Raw genomic sequence first — 16,739 nt, 5'->3', positions numbered from 1 at the left:
TTTTTTTTTTTTGTTATGAGTCCTGTAATTTTGATTGGAGCTGAATGGAGGGGGAAGGGGAAATTATTAATGGAAAATATAAGTTTTAGAATTGGAAAATTCATCTACCTGAGAGCCTTAATTTTATAGATTAGGGGAATAAAAGCTGTAAAAGGAGGTATGATTAGTCACATATTACAACTAATAGGTAGCAAAGGGACTCAAACTCAGGCCCTCTAACTCTTTCCCCTTTGCTGTGTACTATACTACCCATATTAACCTTATTCTAAATCATCTTAAGGGCCACCTAGATGGCACAGTGGATTGAGCACTAGATAGAATCAAGATGACCTGAGTTTAAATCAGTCATTTGATATTTATTAGCTAGGTGAATGTAGTAGGCGAGTCATTAATCCCATTTGTCTCAGTTTTCTCATATATAACATGAGCTAGAGAAGGAAATGGCAAACCACACCACTATTTTTGCCAAAAGCCACCCCAATGAGGTCATAAAGAATTAGACACAATTCAAATAATTGAACAACAAGAAGCCATCCTTTTTGAAGTGTCCAGGGATTATTAATGGGGTGAATAAGATCCAAGGTCCTTGGTAGCTCAGTGGGCCATAGAGAGGTAAAATTAACAAGAGATGGCTTTTGTTGCATTTCAGTGGACATTTCTTACAGTTTATTTATTTACATTGACAAAATTATCATGACCCCACAGTTATTATATCCAATGAGAAAGCTAAGCTATACAAGTCAACACCTAAAGTTATTTTTCTCTTGTAAAAGAACCTACTGGCACCCCACTTCTTTGCTAATTTCTTTTTGGGAACAGCCTACCAGTGAATAGTATAATCCCTTGCTAATTATTTTTAGTAACTTAACACACTTACTAAACATTACAATGGCAATTACAACTCTTAAGGAATTATCAACTTTATGGCAGCAAGTTTTCTAAGAATTTTACTGCCTTATTGTGTTTTCTCCCTTATTAATGCCAAGGTCCTATAGGGAACTTAGCCCATGTCTTGTCCTTTATTAATCACTAAACTCTCTTTTGGAAATTAGTTCCCCAGTTGATGGTAGAATCATCATGTTTTTTGCCTCTTGATTTGGAGAAGATTTAAGCATACAAATTCTTTTGAGATACCTCACATAACCATCTTGGAACTCCAATAAATTTTGGCATTCAAATTCCCCCAACAATATGAGGCTACTGAGAAGAGCTAAACAGGTACAGCTGTGTATTAGAGCTGTGGATATAGTAGGATCATCTTACACTCTAGTGCTCTTTCCCCACTACTATCTTTCCATTGTAAATGTTAAAATGTATATTAAGCACATATTTAAGCATACTTTAATTCCTTATTTTGACCTTAAAGTGAAAGAGGATATAGTTTGGAATTAAAGAAATGGGGTTTATGTGACCTTAGACAAATGTCAGCCATTTTGATCCTTATTTTTCTACTGCAAAATGGAGGAATTTAACTATATGACTTGTGAGGTCCCATTCAAGATAGATCCTATGATCCCTTCAATTTAAAAAGTTCAGTGGATTTGAAATAAATTAAAAATTCCAAGCTTGAATCGCAAATCTACTGTTAACTCTCAGTGCTGTTTGAGCAAGTCTAAACTCTTTGGGTCTCATCTGTGAGCCAGATATTTTTTTAGGTTTCTTCTAATTATAATTTTATAAGAATTTATAATTTTAACATGTCCTTTAATGTGCAACAGCCTAAATCCCTTGCTATACATATATTTAAAGAAAGATGAAATATTATGAAAAATCGATATCTTTACTGGACTCTGATGGGTTGGGAGAGAAATTGGAGAGAGAAGCTATATTCTGGAGAAAAAAAATAGTGAGATCTAAGTCCCAGCAAATCTAGCTCCAAATTAGATGAATAAATCTCATTCTTCTTTCCCCTCAAAAAGAGAGAGAAGAGCCAGCAAACTCTAGGTCTGGAAGTAGTAGAGGGTTGTAGAGATTGTAAGGTAGGTTGTTGAGAGTAGAGTTCTCCAGAACTGTGGAGGATACTTGAAACAGGGATACTTATAACACAGTGTTAACTCAGGGGAATTGATGGCATAATGCTTCTCTATTTTACATAAACTCAATATATAATTGTAATAGGGTATTTAAGGGCTGAGAGAACTGAGGACACAGTCAGACTGGGACAGAGAGTGTGAAGGAGTCAGAGTGAAAATACTGTGAAGGAGACAATAAAGATTTTAGACTCTATTCCTGACCATCCTTGTGGTGACTATCCTGAGACTAAGACCCTTCCAGAGTACCTCCAGAAAGATAGCCAAGACATTACAGAGGGTTATATAACAGAACATATAGAAGTTAATAGAGAAAAGGAAGAGAAATAATGAGAGTAGAGAGGAAATTTGTTATGCTTTGAATAGTGCTGGAGAAATAAAAATGAATTCTTTGTGGTTTACCATGGGTCACATCTTCCCTCAAATTTAGAGGACTGCTTCTGATTTTGCAATGTCTCTCCTCTGCACATACATCCTCCCACTACTGCCCCCCACCTCCATAGCTAGAAACACTCAAAAGTCATACCCAAGATAATTGAAGAAATATAATCCAATAATACCACAAATCAAAAAGGATGTTTTGACTCATCATCCATAAAGAATACCTCAATGATACTGTAGGGCAGGTAGGTGGTGCAATGGATAGAATTACAGGTCTGAATTAAAAATCTAATTTTTCTAAACTCAAATCCGGCCTCAAACACTTACTAGCCATATGACCCTGGAAAGTAATTTGATCTCTGTTTGCCTCAGTTTTCTTATCTGTGAAATAAGCCAGAGAAAGACATGGCAAACCATTCCAGTACCTTTGCCAAGAAAGATAGTTATATATGACTGAAAATTACTAAACAACAAGAAGTTTCTGTAGCAAGTGCTGAAGTAATTAATCTAGAACATAGAGGATGAGAAGCTTGGAAACTTAAGTTGAAGACATATTGTGAAAACCCTGGAAAGCCAAACTGAGGGACTCCTACAAGCAAGAAGGAGTCACTAGAATTCCTTGAATAAAGGACTGCCATCAGACTTGAATAAAGGTAGATTTGTGCTTGATTTGTGTGTAAAAAAATACATCAGCATTTATATGAAGCATGAATTGGAATACAGTGAAAATTGAGTCAGTAAAATCAGATAGGGAGAGGTCTTTGCAATCGTCCAAGTGAGAAATAATGAGAGGTTGAACTAGGGTCATTGCTGTGTGAGTAGAAAGATGGGGTCACTTGTGCTTTGTGAGTAGAAAATGGGGTCACTTGTTAGAGATGGTGTGGAGGTTGAAATAGAAAGATTTGGCAACTTATTTGATCTATGGAGTGAGAAACAATGAGGATTTCAGTATAATGCTGAAGTATTAAACCTGAAACAAAAGAGCAATGATAGTTCCCTTAAAAGAAATAAAAGATTTCATTATAAGTGAAGGATTTTTGAAGAATGATCATGAGTTCTCTTTTGGACATTTTGAGTTTAAATGTGAAACACCAAATAAGTAGTTGATGATGTAGTATTAGAGCTCAGGAGAAAGACCAAAGCAAGATAAATAAATCTGGGAGTTATTTTCACAGAGATAATAATTAAAACTATGATACCTGATGAGGGGATTGAATGAGTTAAGAGAGAAGAAAATAAGTCCCAGGACAAAGGTTTGGGGTATAGCCATATTTGGGAATATAATATGGAAGATATTCTATCAAAGAGGACTGAGGAGGAAAACCAGACAAAAAGACCTAGAGAAAGTCAAGTCACAAAAATTTAAGCAAGGACAAAATGCAAGAAAGTATTCTAGAGAAGATGTTCAAAAGTGACAAAATGCAATTTGTTTGAATACCTTTTAATTTTATGAACAGATTTCAAAGTGTTATATGAAACATATCTACCTGATCACCATATACTTTTATGTTTGTGTTTGCATATGCACATGAGTGTGTGTGTATGTGTGTGTACTTAATGCTACTTTCTTTAATAGCCTATCCAACCAAGATTTTACTATTTTTAAAATAAAGATTGGACAGGAAGGAAATTGTAGAAAGCTAAAGAATATCCTCTTTTAAATGGTAGGTATGAAAATAAAATATTGTCTCCGTGAAAAGAATATTCACTCAGTCAGAATTAAGAATTATAGAATAGAGCCTCTTAATATAAAAATTTTACATTTTTATAATAAAATACCTAGAACAAGACACTTGCAACATTTGCACATTTTATAATCAATAGATAAAATACATATAGTCCTTACCCATCTTTTTATTAGCTAAGTAAAACCAATAAAATTTTATAAATTAGTCCATGAATTTATTTAACAAATACATATTGAGTACCTACCCTATGCTTAATACTTTGTTACACATGAAGAATCTAGGCAGAGGATAGAAGGAAATAATAAAAGGACTAGTACAGTGCCCCTCCAGAAAAAGCTATATAAATATGTAATATATATGATAAAAATGTTGAAGTAAAAATGAAATTATTAAATATGTGAAATACACAATACAAATACACAAAAGATCTTTGATTCAATTGATGTAAGGAATTCCTTCTATGGATATGGTCTACATATGAACCAAGTTATTTCTACCTTCAAAGCCATTATCCTACATCATACATAATAATTATCATGCCAAGACAAGAAATACTATTCTTTACAGAACGATATAACTATAAACTAATATGGTAAAATAAGGCTTCTTAGAGAAACTGTGACTTAAATTTCACTTTAAATACTTGATAGGATATAAACAGGTAGAAATGAAAGTATATACTATTTCTTATTTCTTTATTCAATATTTGATTTTCCCCCATTTACACATAAAAACAATTTTTAATGTTCATCTTTAAAACTTTGAAATTCAAAAAAAATTCCCTTTCCATCTACCTTGGAAAGGGCAAGCAAATTAATGTAATATGCATGACTAGTCATTCAAAACATTCCCATAATAGTCATTTTGTAAATTAAAACTTGGACAAATAATAAAAACATTATTTAAGAAAAATAAAGGGGAAAAACTATGTTTCATTTATATACAGATATTATTAATTCATTGTCTGGGGAAGGATAATATTCCTTCCAAGTCTTTCCAAGTTGTCCTGGTTCATTGTATGGCTAAGACCAACAAAATTATTCAGAGATGATCATCTTATAATATTGTTATTCCTTTATACATAGTACCTTTCACTTTGGATCAGCTCATGGAAATCTTTCAAGGGTTTTCTGAAAACATCCAGCTCATCATTTCTTATAACAAAATAGTATTCCATCAGAGTGCACTCTTGGCAGAAGTAGCATTTGTAAATTAAAGATGTTAATCTTTTTATTACATAGTTTGCAGGGAAATTATGATGAATTTTTCATTAAACTCAAGATACTGTATAGTTGGTAATTGATATTCTTAATTATTTGTAATAACAATATAATAAAAGAAATAATATGCATTCTGAAATAGTGAATGGATTAATATGGTTAGTAGGATCTATGAAAGAGAAGAGTGAGAGATAAAATTGGAAAGGTAAGCTGCAATCAGATTGTCCCTGAATTCCAGTGTAAGGAGTTTTGTGAGATTTTTTTGTTTGTTTTCCAAAATAAATCAATAAAAGTTGAGTGAGAGAAGAATGAATTGATGAATCCAGATCAGTAATTAATTTGGGAAGAAATTAAATAAAAACACATTGGCAGTAAAGTGTGGACAGTGATTGGAGGTTATAAACAAGCAGTTTAGTTTGATTCTAGTTGGTAAATACTAAAAGGAATTTATATGGCAAGTCGGTGTCAGATGGAGAAAAGAAGTAAAAAATGGATAAACAAGGGTAATGGAAGAGTCAAAAAACCCACAAGGGAGACCTAGATAGTAAAAACTAGTGAAAAAGTCTACACTGACAAGCAAATAAAGCAAATAGTCTAATAAGAGTTGGTAGTCTTTACGATATGTAATAAAATGCATTTTATTTTTCTAGATATTTTGTTTTTAAAAGGCTCTTATCTTATAGTACCTACTCTTTTTTTTTCCCTTAAAAAAGTTAAGAAACTTTATCATGCTTCTGACCTCAAGGAGAATAAAGTGCTTTTTCCCCCTATAAAGAGGTTTGGTTTTTCTGCCCCTAATTCCTGCTCTCTCTTAAAAAAAAAAAGAATTCCCTTGTGTCAATACAGAATACAAACTTTCTCACAATTACAAAGAACTCTTACCAAAGCCTTTCAGAAAAATTTATGATCAAGTAAGCATTTTTATCCCTAATTTTGTAAAGGACTTAGTGAGTTGTCCAAGGTTACAAGTTAAGTACCAGGACATGAAGAGAAAATCAGGATTGGGAGATTTAGGCTTTTGTCTTTCAAAGAAAGTCTACCTAAAAGCTGATATTCCTACTATGCTTGGTATATCAGTAAACATGACTTGTCAATAAGTTGAAGAAAGGTCTTTTTTTTTTTCAGAACCATAGCAAGGGATAATACATATCTGTTAGTCTAGAGACATTATATAGTATATCAGTTTTCTACCATAAAATGCCAGGCACACCGTAAACTCCTCATCCTCACTCAACTCTTTTGTATAGTGGAAGGAAATATAGTTGTAGGCTCAGGAATAAAAAAAAAACAAACTATTGAAATATGCCAAATTATTTTAAGATATGGAACAGGATCTCTGTTTCCTTTTTAAAGTCAAGTTCCCTGCCTTTAAGTCATAGTATATTTGTGGCTTTCCAAAGTAACACAATGAACAAAGAATGACATGAATCCCTTTGGCCTTTAAGAGTTATTTACTTTCTTTGTAGGATGTGTTCCTCTTTTGGTTCCACACATTTTGTAGCCTAGATTTTGCATTATAACCCTCTCCTATTTTATGATTTATTAATAACTAAAATCTATCCTTCAGGAATGTCTGACACCTGCATAAACAACTAGATTCTGCTCCATATTTATAGAAGCAAGCTCAGAAGTTGAGGTGTAGCAATATGAGGACTAGTTATTTTATCTTTTCAGTTAAGTTTAATTATACCTACCCTTAGCTTTCAAAAAATTATTTATTGGCATCCTCGAGTACAATAGTGTTGGAGGAGTCAATATATCAAATAGTTGTATATCCTATTACTGTCCCTTTCTGATTTAGTTAGGGGTTGCCACATATTGTAATGCCAAGTCAGTATAACAGGATGCAGTTCTTCTCCATTAGTAACAAGAGCAATTACTCAGAGAATGGCACAGTGCATCTATCCAACTTCTATTTTGCTATTCAAAATAGAGTTTTGCTATTATATGAGAATAGTCTGGACCCTCAAATGGGAGATAATTTTACTTGTACACTTTTTCACTATATTTCTGACATGTTAGGCCAGTTTCTCATAGGAATTAAGCTATTCTATCATTGCAGCTTGTGGCCTTGGGGGGAAAAAAAAAAAAAAAAAAAACAACTTATTTTAAGCCTTCAGCATCCAGGTTTGTAAATTGGAACAACAAACAAAGTTTAAAGAACAATAACAACAACAACAAATTTCTAGTGTAATAGATTCCACAAAAGGTGCCCTAAAAGTTTTAGAAATGGTGACATAATAGCCAGGGTATGTGTGATCACCAATTAGAGAGTGGAAAAATAGGTCTTAGTCTACTCTCTACAAAGTAGTCAGGGACTATGCTAAATATTTTAAACTCATTAACCCATTTGAATATCAAGGCAATCTTGGGAGACAGATACTATTTTTATACCTGTTTTACAGATGAGCAAACTGAGGGAAAAAGGTTAAGTGATTAGCCTAGGGTCAAACAGCTAATAAATATCAGAAATCAAATTTGAATTCAAGTCTTCTTGACTTAGGTCCAGCACTCTATCTACTATACATCCTAGTTATCATAGTTGAAGGATATGTCTATAACACTATGACATCTACTCATTTCTGATCATCCCAACAATATTCTACTTTGCCCTTGCCAAGTGCTATTCAAACTCTTGGTTTCCTCCTTATTATTAGGTAAAGTTATACATTAATCATGGCTCATGCATATATAGCAGTTGCTATTCAGAAATCATTGGGAAAATTTCTCCAGTTCTAAGAATACCCAAATATACCCTAAATGACCTTGTGGCTAGAGCAGGTAGCCCTTGGGGAAGAACTCTATTCTGCCAGTAAGAATCTTGCTCTAACCCCTTTTTTGGTTTGTGGCAATACAGCAGGAATCACACATACTAACAACTATATACTTGTATTTCTTATTACTTTCCCTTTCTGTTAAAATTCATTCTTTTGTGAACTTCCCTGTTTTTTTTTTTTTTTTTTGTTTTTTGTTTTTTCTGAGAGTTTCATCATTTATCCAATTACCCAGGTTCACAACCTTGGAGTCATCTTTCATTCCTTATTCTCCTTTATCTCATATATTCAAAAAGTTGCTAATTCATATCATTTCTTTTTCATAGAACATTACAATTTTGCTCTTCCCTCCATTTTTATAACTGCCATGTTGGTTCAGGCTCTAATCACCTATTCTTAGATTATTTTAAAATTTTCAAATGGGTTTCCCTGCCTTGAATCCCTGCTCTGTCCCATCTTCCATTGAGATGCTAAATGATTTTTCAAAGTATTTATATGACAATATCACTATTTATTTACACAACATAACAAACACACCCCCACACACACACAAAGAGTAAAGATTTGTAAATCCCTATTGATTCTAAGATCAAATGTAAACTCTTTTATTGGCATTTAAAACCCTTCACAACCTTGCACATTACTTTCTTAAAACTTATATTTTATTCCTCTTCTTGAACTCCTTGGTCCAGCCTTTTGCTATTCAACACATACAAATACATATACTTATAAATTCAGATATGAATAAAACATTAATACAACTATTAAGCAGAGCCACACAAAGGAAGATAAATAGATTTAAATTCATTTTCTGTAGTTGAAATCAGAGACAATTCACTTTTGCTTGTTTCTGAATTACAAATGATGAATAAGTACACAATAGATACATGTCTACTGCTAAAAAGTCATGTTCACTGCCTGTTATGATTTATAATTGTATTGCTTATTTTTCAATGAAAAGTACTTAAAATAAAATTCACCTGAATGACTAGTTGCAATCATCAAATTAATTGATTGCTCCCAGTTATTACTTATAGGTATGTACTCTCCCCCAGGACATACACAGGATGAAAATAATTACTCATATTTAATCATATTGCTCTTACTAAAAGTTTCAACTACTTCCTATAAAATGCAAAATTGTCTTTGTATTATTAATTAACGCATGATCAAACAATTTATTTATTGCGACCTAGGAAACTTAGAGCAACTAAAGTTAAATGCCTCCCTTTTGTCTGCTTTTCTCCATGTTAATACAAGAGATCCTTAGGTTCTAGATTCATATCTTTCCTTCTAAATCTCTCAACAATTACCTCAGTATTGCTTCACCTTTATGTCTCTCTGAACCATGTGTCTTTTAATTTATCTCCGGTTCTTATTATACTGCTTTAAAGATGATTATTTTCACTCAGGACAATGCTAACTTCAGCAGAGAGCTGTCCAGATAACACTCTAGGGAGACTAGAAAGCAGGGAAGCTTCATGTGGATAGACAGGCTGGTCAGATGGGAAAACCAAATATTTTTTGATACCATGAAACATGGAATTTCCTTGTTTTCCTAATACCTGAAATCTCAAAGTGACCCTGAATCACGTCTATTCAACTTTTCCTCAAATTCTATTATATTACTGAAATGAATTCATGCTTTTGTTCTGCTTCCCCAGCTCTTTACTTTTTTATTTTGGTAGAAAAAAGGGAAACTTTCTGCTTTAGGACATAGAACAAAATAAGCATTTTCATAACACTGCAATAAAAAAGCTAATTGGACATGAAATTGCAAATCTGCCATATATAATTTGCTATTCTCTCCAAATTCACAACAAAATTATTTTGTAAATTTCTGTTTCTCCCTTTTATTCTTCTTCCTCCATAGTTACAATTAGAGATTAATATATATGTATGTATGTATGTATGTATATATATATATATATATATATATATATATACATACATACATACATATATATGTGTGTGTGTGTATAGCTAAATTAAAATAAAAAATGTATGAAAAAAGATCTTTAACTCTTTTCCACAGGACTTTCTCAATCCTTCCTTAGAAGCCTCTTCACCCTTGAAGCTCACTCTACCTTGGACTACTAAAGTTGTAAGTAATCTCTACCTCCAGGTGTTAAGGACCATGCCTGGGTGAGGATCCTCTGCAGCTATGGATCATGACATTTGAGGAAGTTGCAAGACAGCCTTTACTGACACAGGTGGACTAGGAATAAAATAAATTGGAGACAGAGGGAAGAGGAGAGAGGTCAGAGAACAGCAACTATCACTCAGTCTCCTTTTATCATCATCATCCCCTCACAGGAAGAGATCCATTACACAGGTCTTAGTTAGACCTCTAGCAGCCACTGGGCGGGTAGCTCCTGTAGCACAATATCTAGACCTTACTTTTTCACTGTCATGTTCTACCCAGAACCTCTAATATAATGAGTAGATGCAGACCATATAAATCTTCTTTCTCTCCAGGCTAAATTGCTGAGTAATAGAATTTCCTCTACTTTCTTCCTCAGCCTGTCTCCCTTTTCATCTTTCTTTTGCTGTTGGTAGAAAGTAAACTACTTGAGAATTGAGACTGCCTTTTTGTTTAGGTATTTATTCCCAGTACTTAGAAGAGTGTCTGGCCCATAGGTTAGCCTTTAATAAAAGCTCATTGACAGATTATTTGACTGATGGTTGTGAAACTGTGGCTATCTATATGTAAATGATGGCAAAATAGTGAATAGGGAATCTCAGGAAAACTGCTTTTGATGCAGATTTTATATATGTGTGTGTGTGTGTGTGTGTGTGTGTGTGTGTGTGTCTGTGTGTGTCTGTGTATGTGTATTATATGTATATGTATATATATACATATAAATATATAATACTCATGAAATAAAAATAAAATCAATAACTATTTGGTTACATAAAAATAATAACAGTTAAATTCATTTATTTGAGTTGTTCACTATTTAAATCTAATTATCATGCAGTATAGTATTGTTTATATTGTTATATACACATCAGATTGAGTTTCTTGTAAATTTTGTTTTTATTGCAACAATAGTAAATTTTATAATTTGTTCCTCATGTCTCATGGTCATCTGTCCATGTAACAGAGTCAACCTCTCACAATTTAAACAAATTGTAGGAAATGTGCTTTAGGGATTAATGCTAGGTGCTTTAAGATACCTAGAACTGTTATATTAAACTCAAATATAAGCTAATTTATATATAACAATTACTAGTGGAAATAGATTGACTTAGTTTTAAAATACAATGTTCTCTCTGCTTTATTATATTCTTAATTTGTTAAATTTTCCTAAATTGCTTTTTAAATAAGGTTCCTCTTACATTTGGAAATAGGGACAGATATTTGACACCCTTGATACAGAAAGTCCTCTTCACATCAATTTGTTCTGTTCTAACTCTTCATTTTTAAAATTCCTAAATTTCCATTTTCTTCATGAAATTTTTCTCAATAGTTATATTATAACATCTGCATTTCCTCCTAGCTTGACTTGCCATGCAGGTTAAACATTGTATTACAAAGTATTTTTAATAGTGTTTGAGGTGAAATATTTAGGAAAATATGAATTAAAGGCTTCTGATGAAAACAACTGCTAATTTTAACATACAGATTTTTTAACAAAGTAGTACTAAAAGTCCTTCCAGTGGAGATGGAAGAAGAATCAGTAAAGTATGAGAAAAAGTATTTCATACACTGAGAATGAAAACCATTGTCATTTATAGTGGGGGGATGTATACTTCTCTGGGTATTTCCAAAACAGCAACTTAATTGCCTCACTATTAGAATTCTAAGAAATTATTGGGGATAAAAATGTTTGAGGTAAAACTACAACTGTGTCTGGGGGTAAACAATTGATTTTTCAGAACTCATTGCATAGTGATTTAAAATTGACCTACCACTAAAATGTAAGGGTTAACCCAAGATTCATGAGGGATACTTAATCTTCACATTTCTAAATTTGTAGTCTACAGGTGAGGATATGAAATAAAGACATGGAATTTTATAGCATTGAAAATATAGCAACTTAGATAACACATTTCCTTAAAAAATTCCATGTAAAGTCTTGTGAGGAACTCAAGATGCTTTATGGCTCCATATTTATTTAAAAATAGAAGTGTGTACTGCAAGTCTGTACTGTATGCTTATTCTTTTTGGTTACCCAGAAAACACATTTAGCTCCAAACAAAAACATTTAATGAAATAATAGGTAATATTTATAAAATTTGAAACTTTCAAGTTGCTTTACAAAAATATTTTATTCTCATGACAACTTTTGGAGGGAGATGCCATTATTATTTCCATTTTATAAATGAGGAAATTGAAGCAGATGGAGGTGTAGAGATTGCCTAGGGTCACAAAAACAATAAGCATTTAAGAAATGATTTGAACTCAGAGCTTATAACTCCACGTAAATTACTGCTTCCCAGCTGCTTTGAAATAACATATTAATAAAAATTATACAAAATTATTCCCTCCTTACAGGAAAAAAAAAGCCCAAAATTCTAGAGTAACTACTTGGCCCAATAAACAGGGTGCTTTCTTAAAGAAGGAAAGACTCATCTTCATGACTTCAAATATGGCTTCTGACACTTACTAGCTGTGTGAGACTGGGAATATCACTTAATCTTGTTTGATTTAGTTTCCTCATTTGAAATGTGAGTTGGAGAAAGAAATGGTTCTATTATCTTTGTCAAGAAAATTCCAAATGGGATCATAAAGAGTTAGGATTGAAATGACTAACAATGACATAAATAATAATAACTTTTTCTCATTCTCTCTCCCTTCCCATTGTCCTTCCCTTTCTCTCCTCTAAAAGTCTTTGCTCCCTATTAGATGCATTTGTTTGTTGGTTATTGTTAGCTCTTGTTGTTACTGATTATTGTGAGCTCTTATCATTTCATGGATTTTATCATATAATTATTTCCTACTGATCATCTCAACTCCTGTTCTGTTGTAATGAATAGAAAGCCTGTCCATGATAAGGAAAAGCTGGCAACTATTTAGTGGTAGCCCTACTCAACTAAAGGGATAGGAGTTAATAAGTTACTTAGACTATCCCTAGGATAAGATTCTCTTTTATTTGTCACTCCACTTCTGACACTGAACTACCTGATCTTATTTTGACATTTAAATTAATTTCAGCTATAATAAAAACTAATCAAGAAAGCAATGCTATTTAATTTCACCTACTTAATCTATATTTATACTTTTATCATTCATATTTCTTTGTGACACCCATTCACTTTGATATATTTTCATCAGCAACTATCTTTCATTTCTCATGTTCTTTCTTCCTAGTAAAAAGTAACATTCTTGACTGTTTAGTTTTGTTCTTTATATATCTAGTGTCTATAATAATGTCTTTTACAAATTATGCACTCTGAATCAATAATTAATTTAATTGTCAATTCAAGGTTTTAAGTCTTCTATGTAAGATATTGTATAGAACAGAGAATGGAATAAATAAGGAAATAAGAGATATCTTTATCTGTAAATTTAAAGTCAATGGTTTTCATTATTTACTATAACAATTCCTCAATATCCTGTTTAAAAAAATGCAGGCTTTTAAAGAGAGTATATATCCCTCTTTTTTTCCTGGCATAGTCACCATCAAAAATATATTCACATTTTTAAAATTCCTTGTGAAAGCTGTACACACAGTGGATTTTGTTTTTGTTTTGTTTTTCTAATTTACATTTTATTTTTATTGCTCGAAGTGTCTTGATTATATTGTGATACAAGTTAAAATTAGAGAGCATGGAAAGTCATGGAAAAGAAATTAGAAATTCTCATCTGTATTCTTTACTTGAGGTTAAGTTTGTAAATTAGTGAAACAATGGAGTACTGAATAACATTTTCACATAAATATATTAATATCAAGATGATTTCTTATACCTTTCCCCTAAATTACTCTGATATTTGGATATTTTATGAACCTAATGTTCTGACAACTATTTTAGTTTCACTATTTTTAATGAGTTTGGGGGTTTATTTGTCATTGTGAGTTTGCAATTTTGTTGTGTGAGTTGGTACAAATCAGATATGGTAGGTTTACGAAAAAGGTTTAGCACAGGAAGAAGGGGAAAACAAAGGTTGTTAATGAAAAATGTAAATAAAGACACTACATAGAACAAAAAATAAAAGTTACTATTAGTAACTATCTTTCAGTCATTGAAAATGAAATGAGCAAAGATAGAAATGAGACAAAGGTTCTTTGCTACAAAGGCAAATTCAAGTCACACAGTGAAATGCCTTGAATTCCAAATCAAGGAGTTTGACTTTTCATGGAAACAAAGAATTTTTTAAAAATTTATTTATTTTATTCAGAACTTAAGAAATAAAATAAGCATTTCTATAATAGTAGAATAATAAAAAGCTTATTGTGCATGAAATTGCTAATCTTTTATGAACAATTTGCTATTATTTTAAAATATATAATAAAGTTATTATATAACTTTTTTTTAAATATTTCCTCTCCCTTCTCCTACTCTAGAGATAGCTTCTACATATGTGTGTATATATGCATGTGTGTATATGTGATATATGGATGAAATTTTTAAAAATAATAGCTTTTCATTTTCAAAATATATGTAAAGATAGTTTTCAACATTCACCCTCTCAAAACCTTGTGTTCTATTTTTTCTCTCTCCCTTCTTTACCCCCTCTCATAGATAACAAATAATCCAATATATGTTAAATATATACAATTCTTCTATACATATTTCCACATTTATCATACTGCAGAAGAAAAATAAGATCAAAAAGAAAAAAAAGGAGAAAAAAAGCAGACAACAAAAAAATGAACAAACTATATTATGATTCACATTCAGTCCTGACAGTCCTCTTTCTGGATGCAAATGAATTTCTCCATTATAAGTCTATTGGAACTGGCTTGAATCATATCATTGTTGAAAAGAGCCACTTCCATCAAAATTGATCATCACATAATCTTGTGTTGTTGTGTGTAACTGTCTTTTGGCTCTATTCACTTTTCTTAGCATCAGTTCATGTAAGTCTCTCTAGGCCTTTCTGAAATCATCCTGCTGATGATTGTTTATAGAAAATAATATTCTATAACATTCATATATATGGATAAAATTTAATGCTGAAAAGGTCCTTAGCAATGACATAGTTCAACTTATACTGAAAAGGAATTTTCACTATACCATACCCAACAAATGGGCATCCACTATCTGGTTGAAGATCTTAAACAAGGGGGAAGTCATGATTTCCCAAAACAGTCCATTTTACTTTTGAATATCTCTAATTAGGAAGAAGCTTTTATTTTACTTGATATCAAACTTAAATTCACCAATGTACTGTCTACCAGTTGTTATTCCTACACTCATAAGTCAGATAAAACAAAATCTAATCTTACTTCCCCATGTCAGTTCCTATATTAGTTTAAAAGAGCTGTTATTTACCTTCTGAGTTCTCTTTTCATTAAATAGCTTTTGTCCACTCTTGATGTAACGTGGACTTTTTCTACTGTGATTTCCCTTCACTATTATGGTGGCTATTTACAAAAAAAAGAAAAGAAGAATTGTGAAATAGAAAGATTCTGTATTAGGGAAACATAGGTTTAAGGCTTACTAGTAACACATATTGGTGATTTGACTCTTTTTAGGTCACTTGATCTTTCAGGGCCCAAAATACAGTTCTTTTTAGACTTATAATTCTCATTCCACTTGTCTATTATTGAGCAAGTTAAAATCTCAGCTGGAAGAGGAAATTAACAAACTGGGAGTTATCTATATCAATGAAGCTATACCAATGAAAAGTATAGTCCTTACGCACCCAAATATAATAGCTCTTCTTGAATAACTGAATTTTAATAGACAGAAGAAATTGAGCTGGATCCAACTGGGGACATTACATAGCCCTTTCTAAGTAGCTTTGATCATAAACTATCCACCATTGCAAAGGCTCATCTCTTTCACATGGATATTCATTCTCCTGGTGATGCTCTATGCCAAAGTATATATAAGGTCTGAAAAATTAAAAAGACCATAATTTAAAGTGCGATTGATATGTATATGGAAGACATAGGCAGATTCTGTTATAATACTCAATAATTGCACCAGAGGAGTTAAAAAAAAAGAGATAGCCCTTATCTAGAATGTAGATCATCAGAACAAGAACTTATTCTTCCTTTTATAGGAAGGAGAAAAAATATATGGGTACCCTGTTTCATGTATTTGGACCCTTGAGATACTAGGAGAAAAAATGAAGTGCTTCTGTTCTGTTTTATATATAGTTAATATGTATTGAAAAATATTAACATGATTTTTCCAAGATGAGAAAGCAGAGGGGTTCCTATCTGTATAGGTGAAGTTGGAATACCTACCCTAATGAAATCAATGAAAATTATCAATGTATACTCCTTATGAATATGAGAATTAGAACTCTGTACCTTGTTTGTATTTAATAATGTGCTTTGGTTGAGAAATCCATATTCTTAAGTTACTCCATAGACATGCACACACTGCACACACACACACACACACATACACACACACACACACACACATATATATGTGTGTGTGTGTGTGTATATATATATATATATATATATATATATATATATATATATATATATATGTACAAGTATACACACATCTCTGTAC

This window comes from Sminthopsis crassicaudata, chromosome 3, assembly GCF_048593235.1.
Source record: "Sminthopsis crassicaudata isolate SCR6 chromosome 3, ASM4859323v1, whole genome shotgun sequence".
Classification (NCBI taxonomy): domain Eukaryota; kingdom Metazoa; phylum Chordata; class Mammalia; order Dasyuromorphia; family Dasyuridae; genus Sminthopsis; species Sminthopsis crassicaudata.
Note: the sequence above shows the minus strand (reverse complement) of the source record.